Consider the following 8055-nt stretch of genomic DNA (forward strand, 5'->3'; position numbering starts at 1 on the left):
CCTTCCATCCTGAAACTAATGACCAAACTGAGAGGACTAATCAGTCTCTAGAACAATATTTAAAGTGTTTTATCTCTGACTGTCAATATGATTGGGTCTCCTTCATTTCCCTCGCTGAATTTTCCCTTAATAACCGGGTCAGTAACTCGTCAGGGGTCTCCCCTTTTTTCTGTAATTTTGGGTTCAATCCACGGTTCTCCTCCGTTTCACCTGGTGGTTCCAACAATCCTGAGGTAGATGTCGTTCATCGGGAACTGTGCACAGTCTGGGCCCAGGTTCAGAAGAACCTAGAGGTGTCCCAGAGCATACAAAAGACCCAGGCAGATAGAAGACGTTCTGCTAACCCCTTGTTTGCAGTCGGGGATCTGGTGTGGCTGTCTTCAAGAAATTTGCGCCTTAAGGTCCCGTCCCAAAAATTTGCTCCCAGGTATATAGGGCCGTACAAGGTCATTGAAGTCCTTAACCCTGTCTCCTTCCGACTGGAGTTACCCCCGTCTTTTAGAATACACGACGTGTTTCATGCCTCCCTCCTGAAACGCTGCTCCCCATCCTTGGCTCCCTCGAGGAAACCTCCGGTCCCTGTTCTCACCCCTGAAGGGGTAAAATTCGAGGTGGCCAAGATTGTGGACAGCAGGATGGTCCAAGGCTCTCTCCAGTACCTGATCCATTGGAGAGGATACGGGCCTGAGGAGAGGACTTGGGTACCCGCCCGGGATGTTCACGCTGCAGTATTGCTCAGGAGGTTCCATCTTCAGTTCCCCTATAAGCCAGGTCCACCTAGAAAGGGTCCAGTGGCCCCTCATAAAAGGGGGGGGTACTGTAAAGTATCTGCCTGACAGCTTCTGTGTCGATGCCCGTGGTTACTCACTCTGCACCTGCTCCTAAGTCTGGTCGAGTGACCCCTTCTTCCACCAATCAGCCTGGGAGGCTGAGGAGTGGGAGAGCCTATCACAGCCTGGCCAGACGGAGCTAGCTCCCGCCCTCTGTCTATTTATACCTTCACTTCCTGCTCCTCCTTTGCCTGTGATTGTTTCAGTCTGTTTCCTGGCTCTGCTGCTGCTACTTACTACTTGTCTTCTGCTTCATATTGACCCTGGCTTGACTGACTATTCTCCTGCTCTGCGTTTTGTACCTCGTCCACTCCTGGTTTGACTCGGCTCGTTCACTATCCTTGTTGCTCACGGGGTTGCCGTGGGCAACAGCCCCATTTTCCTTAGCTTCTGTGTACCCTTGTCTGTTTGTCTGTCGTGCACTTAGTGAGCGTAGGGACCGTCGCCCAGTTGTACGCCGTCGCTTAGGACGGGCTGTTGCAAGTAGGCAGGGACTGAGTGGCGGGTAGATTAGGGCTCACCTGTCTGTCTCCCTACCCCGCCATTACAATGGACAGGTCCGCTCCGATATGTAAGAACAGAATATTCCAGGGACAGGTCCCCCTCCTATGTAAGAACAGAATATTACAAGGACAGGTCCAAACTCCTATGTAAGAACAGAATATTACAGGGACAGTTCCACTCTCCCATGTAATGACAGCATATTCCAGGGACAGGTCCGCTCTCCTATGTAAGAACAGAATATTACAGGGACAGGTCCGCTCTCCTATGTAAGGAAAGAATATTACAGGGACAGGTTTGCTCTCCTATGTAAGAACAGAATATTACAGGGACAGGTCCGCTCCCTTATGTAAGAACAGAATATTACAGGGAAAGGTCCGCTCTCCGATGTAAGAACAGCATATTACAGGGACAGGTCCACTCTCCTATGTAAGAACAGAATATTACAGGGACAGGTCCGCTCTTCTATATAAGGACAGAACATTACGGAGACAGGTCAGCTCTCCTGTGTAAGGACAGAATATTACAGGGACAGGTCCTCTCTCGTATGTAAGAACAGAATATTACAGGGACAGGACCGCTCTCCTATGTACTGTAATGACAGAATATTACAGGGACAGGACCGCTCTCCTATGTAAGAACAAAATATTACAGGGACAGGTCTCCTCTCCTATGTAAGAACAGAATATTACAGGGACAGGTCCGCTCTCCTATATGATGACAGCATATTACAAGGACAGGTCCGCTCCCTTATGTAAGAACAGAATATTACAGGGACGGGTCAGCTCTCCTATATAATGACAGCATATTACAAGGACAGGTCCGCTCTCCTATGTACTGTAAGGACAGAATATTACAGGGACAGGTCCGCTCTCTTATGTAAGAACAAAATATTACAGGGACAGGTCCGCTCTTCTATATAAGTACAGAACATTCCATAGACAGGTCCGCTCTCCTGTGTAAGGACAGAATATTACAGGGACAGGTCCGCACTCCTATGTAAGAACAGAATATTACAGGGACAGGTTCGTTCTCCTGTGTAAAGACAGAATATTACAGGGACAGATCCGCTCTCCTGTATAAGGACAGAATATTACATGGACAAGTGCACTCTTCTATGTAAGGGTTCCCATGTTTAAACTATGGATCAAGGGAGGGCAATGACCTATGTAGATTGCAAGATAGTGCAGATCCAGGTATAGGGACAACAGGACGTTATGTCCGCCATGCTTACAACTTCCTGACACTAAATGAGTGTCAGGACCCAGTGTTGAACTAGGAGCTAAAGAGGACTCATCTCAGGAGCAAGGAGGGTAAGTATATGGAGGAGCTACTTAAGGTCACTCTCCTGCCACTGTCCCTCAACCACATGTGTCCTGTACCCCAGCCTCCTTCTGACCATTATGCTGCCGCCTCCCCTCCCCAATGTTAGACCCGCCTGCTAATCAGAGTTATGGAGCTAGTAACTATACAGCAACATGCTGTATTCGCTGATCACGCGTCTCTCCTATCGCTCTGCAGCCTGGAGCATCTCTTATCATCTTGACATGTCTAGCGGGAGGATTTCTGAATTTTGTCCTGAGGATACAGTATTCCGGACGGCATGGAGAGCCGCTCCAAGGCCCTGCAGTCCCCAAAACCTACACATGTGGTGCTGGACTCACTCTCATGACATGGACACGTCTCCTCTCGCTACCAGCTCTCAGCCTTCCTGTTGCCGAGGGCTTTTTAAAGTATTCTAATCTAATGTACTGCACCTCGTGGGGCTCTGTATATGAAACAGAGCCTCCCAAGGTACAATGCATTGGATTAATATAATGTGAGAAGCCCTCAGCTCCTTTTACTTGCGGTGCCTATAGTGTAATGTAAGTAGCGGTATAGTAATAGTGAAGGTGTGGAGTCACTACCCCTTACTCCTGCCTTGTCGAACTGCTGGTCGGCCAGGGAGTGTATAGAAATCTCTGCAGAAACAGAAGAATTTGATTCAGCGCTGTTGGGCCATGACTAAGGACAGGTGATCTGTGATCTGTTGGAAATGCGTAGGCTTACTGCTGAGACAACCACCCTTACTCCTAGTGGATTTTACTTTTGTCTGAAATAAAGTTGGAGTATTACTTTCTTTTAACGAAACAGCGCTGGATCAAATTCTTCCGTTTCTGCTGTGTTTGTACCGAGTACCACCAAGTGGATCCGTGCGCAGTCCAAATCTGGACATACTGGTGAGCTGGAGGAATCCTCCTATATTTTCTTATAGAAATCTCTGTCAGGCGAACAGTGCACACGGAGATGAAGTTAAAGGAACAGAACAGGAAGTAGAATACATTGGAAGATTAAAAAATATTTCTATGAAAATATAGCTGAGACATGGCTGGATGATAGTTATGACTGGGCAGTACTTACAGGTTTAGAGTCTGTTCACAAAGGACCGTAATAGCCAGAAAGGGGTTGGGGTTTGCCTTTATGTAAAGTCCTGTCTAAGGCCTCATACACACGACCCTATTTTTGTCCTACCGTAAATACTGGCGTAAATATGGGTCCTTGGTCACACGTATTCGACCAGTATTTACGGACCCATGCCCGTAAATACGGGTCCGGTGTCACCCGTATTCCACCCGTATTTAGGGGCACGTTTTCGCTGCAAAATTACACTGCAGTAATCGGCAGCCCTTCTCTCTATCAGTGCAGGATAGAGAGAAGGGACAGCCCTTTCCGCAGAAAAAGTAAAAGAAATTCATACTTACCCGGCCATTGCCTTGGTGACGTGCCCCTCTCTTGACATCCAGTCCGACCTCCCTGTGATTGGCTGCAGCGGTCACATGGGCTGAAACGTCATCCCAGGAGGCCGGACTGGAGGAAGAAGCAGGGAGTTCTGGGTAAGTATGAAAGTCTTTTTTTTTTTTTACAGGTTGATCTATATTGTGATTGGAAGTCACTGTCCAGGGTGCTGAAACAGTTACTGCCACTCGTTTAACTCTTTCAGCACCCTGGACAGTGACTATTTACTGACGTCGCCTAGCAACGCTCCCGTAATTACGGGTGCACACACGTAGTCACCCGTAATTACGGGAGCCCCATAGACTTCTATGGGCCTGCCCGTGCCGTAATTACGGCCTGAAATAGGACATGTTCTATATTTTTCAACGGCACGGGCACCTTCCCGTAAGCATACGGGGAGGTACCCGTGGCCAATAGAAGTCCATGGGCCCGTAAAAACGTATCTTAATTACAGGCGTGTGCATGGGGCCTAAAGCCCACACTACGGGACGATTTATGTGAGGGTAATGAACATGTGAAGGCTCTATGGGTAGAAATACATGGAGGGAAAAACCATAATAAAATATTGCTAGGGGTAGGGATGCACGATGCATCGAAACTTCGATACTGTTTCGATACGTGCATCCTCAAACAGTTCGATACCGTTATTTCATGTATTTCGATACTAAGCTGTGCGGCCGCACAACTTAGTATAGTAATACATGAATGTATGAGAGCGGGGCTGCAGCTGTGTAATACAGCCATTGCCCCCCTCCTGAGTCCTGACAAGTGGGCGCGCGGTCAGCATGATGTGATGTGACCAGAGCTGCACTAATGAGCGGCGGCACTGAAGACCGAACATGGAGGGCGCACTGCAAAACATCCCCATGTTCTGTCTTCAGCACCTGCCCCGACGCTCATTAGTGCAGCGCTGGTCGCATCACCTTATGCTGACCGCTCACGCACTTATTGTTAGGGCAATGGCTGTATTACACAGCCGTAGTCCTGCTCTAACAGCAGGGATCAGAGAAGCCTCTCATCTTCTCCGCTATTCCCCTGAATGCTGCGATCAAAGCTGACCGCAGCATTCAGGGGAAAATGAGAAGGGGGGATGCCCTTAGTATCGCGTCACAGGGAATTCCTGTGACGCGATCGAGGGCCATACCATATATGGACAGACAGCCCAAGGTCCATTGAAGGACCCCAGGGCTGTCTGACCATATTTTCTGTTAGGGCATACTTAGGTATGTCCTAACAACTGGGTGTGTACTATCAGTATATAGATATATTCCAACATGTAGAAAAGAAGACAGCACGGCACTCACCATTTTAAAAAGGTTTCTCTTTATTCCAAGATTGAGGCAGGCAACACGGGATTCAAAAGACAACAGAGCCAACTGTTTCACGTCCTTCAGACGCTTTATCAAGGATGCCTTGACAAAGCGTCTGAAGGACGTGAAACAGTTGGCTCTGTTGTCTTTTGAATCCCGTGTTGCCTGCCTCAATCTTGGAATAAAGAGTAAACTTTTGCAAATGGTGAGTGCCGTGCTGTCTTCCTTTCTACATGTTGTCATTTGCTGAAACTAACTTCAACGAGCACTGAGCACCGCCAGACAAAGGCTGTCGAACTACAGGTCCCAGCGAGCTGAAGAACAGAGTCTGTGACATTGCAAGTTAAGGCAGTGCCAACCATTTTTCATTTCTACATGTTGCACAATATAGATATATGCCAGTACATTAAAGTTTCAAAATAAAAAAGTAAAAAATAAAATAAAGTAATGTTAAATAAATAAAAAAGCACACACAATAAACATTAAAATAAGTCTCAATACATAAACTATACACATTCGGTGTCATTGTGTGAGATTAATCCCCATCACCCTTGAGTTCCTTTTCTCCATAACAAAATTTGTCCAGGATTCATTCATATTTACAAAAATGACCGATCGGGAGAGATTGCACATACAATGGTTTGATGTACAGAAATCTAAAATGGCTGTGGACGGAGCCATTATTTATGGGTTCATGCTTTCACTTAACACACATTAACCAATCAGATGATGCCAAGTACATATAGGTATACACCCAAAAATACTTCCATATAAGGTAATGACTTTCTTCCTAGTATTCCATTAGTTTGGAATGCCAGATGATGTCACATTTACCCTATCTTAGATGATAGGGAATACATTCATTTAAGAGAAGATTAAAAACATATCTAATACATATCTCAAACAATATAATGCAGTCATTTTGATAATATTAATACAATATAAATCTAAAAGGTATTAGATTTATTACTCTGACAGTTCCCCTCTTTTTGGCAAAATACTGCATCCAACTATTCTATCCCTATGGGAACCGATATCCTCTGAAGGTGAAAACTCAGATCCTCCTGTCCCTTCCTAACATAGTATAGTGGCCATTAGATTGGGAAATCTACCTATCACGGGTTACAGCTGAAACTGTGGTAGATCACGGATTACACGGGTAGTCACATAAACAGTGGGATCATCAAACTTGCCTTGAGATCCTTTTCCACAGATCATCTATAAATCATTTACCTAAGAGTGGTGTGTTCCTGGCCACACAAATCTATCCCTAATTATCTGATTCTTTCCTAACAACACCACGATGGACATATGTCGACTTGAGAGGGGTTTCATCCATCACAGTAGGCGCATATCCATCTATCATCCTTGATGAATTGAGGCGTGGGAACTGTTACTGGAAGAAAGTATGTAGAAGTTATTTTATGTCCCAATGTTTCTCCTTTTTCTACACATAGAACTTTAATCTGCGTTGGGTTTTTCTAAGCATTACAACACTTCGTCATCAGCATAAAAAAAAATAGTTTGACAATCAAATAAATAAGTATTCCTATAATAAATAACTACAAAGCTACATGTAATATTCCATAAAATGGAACCACCTATTCCCTTAAACCAGTTAGCTGGGTTTAGCCAACTAAGCAAATCTGAATTCCAGTAATCCTGAGAGTTATTAACTTTCCTGAACTCTTCCTTTTCCTTCTTAGCCTGCTCGATATCATACTTGACATGCAACAGGCCAGAGGCTTCTATGTAATGGCAGTAGGCAGGACCTACTATCTGACACATACCGCCTTGGGATGGTATGAGATAGTCCTGGACTATAGCATGCTGGTTAGTTACTAAGATAAGATGACTGGTGTAATGTCCGTGGCTGCGGGCTATCAGCTCCGTTCCCCCCCTGGCAGCCGCAGCCACGAGTCGGATCCCGGATCCCGTAGAGTGCGCGTGCACGCTTGTGCCCGCTCTTAAAGGGGCAGCGCGCGCACCCTACGGGATCCAGCTGAGGTGAGTGGACGCGAGCGCTGGCGTCTCCTGAGGAGGAGGCTGGGGCCAGCGCTTGCCGACTCGTGGCTGCGGCTGTCAGGGGGGGAACGGAGCTGACAGCCCCCAGCCACGGACATTACAGTATCCGGTCTTGGGAGCCAGAGGAGAACCTCAATGCTCCTGCTCTTCTGAAGAAGTTTCTCTCTCGCTCTGGTCTCAAGAAGAGGGGGCGTAAGAGGGGGGATGCTGTAATGTCCGTGGCTGCGGGCTGTCAGCTCCGTTCACACCCTGACAGCCACAGCCACGAGTCAGCAAGCGCTGGCCCCAGCCTCCTCCTCAGGAGACGCCAGCGCTCGCGTCCTCTCACCTTAGCCAGATCCCGTAGGGTGCGTGCGCACACTCGTGCCCGTTCTTAAAGGGGCAGCGTGCGCACCGGACCTTGTTGATGAACTTTGACCCGTGAGTACCCTGGACTATAAGAGGGGTCCAGCCCCCTAGTTCTATGCCAGAGCGTTGTTGTGTTCCCTATAGTTTGTCTATGTGATGGCCTCCTAGTGTGTTCCTGTACCTGTTCCTGTTTCCTGTTCCAGTTCCTGTTCCTTGCATTTCCATACCATCCTGATCAAGCACTGTGATGTGCCAAAATCATGTCG

This window comes from Rhinoderma darwinii, chromosome 2 (assembly GCF_050947455.1).
Source record: "Rhinoderma darwinii isolate aRhiDar2 chromosome 2, aRhiDar2.hap1, whole genome shotgun sequence".
NCBI classification, from domain to species: Eukaryota; Metazoa; Chordata; class Amphibia; order Anura; family Rhinodermatidae; genus Rhinoderma; species Rhinoderma darwinii.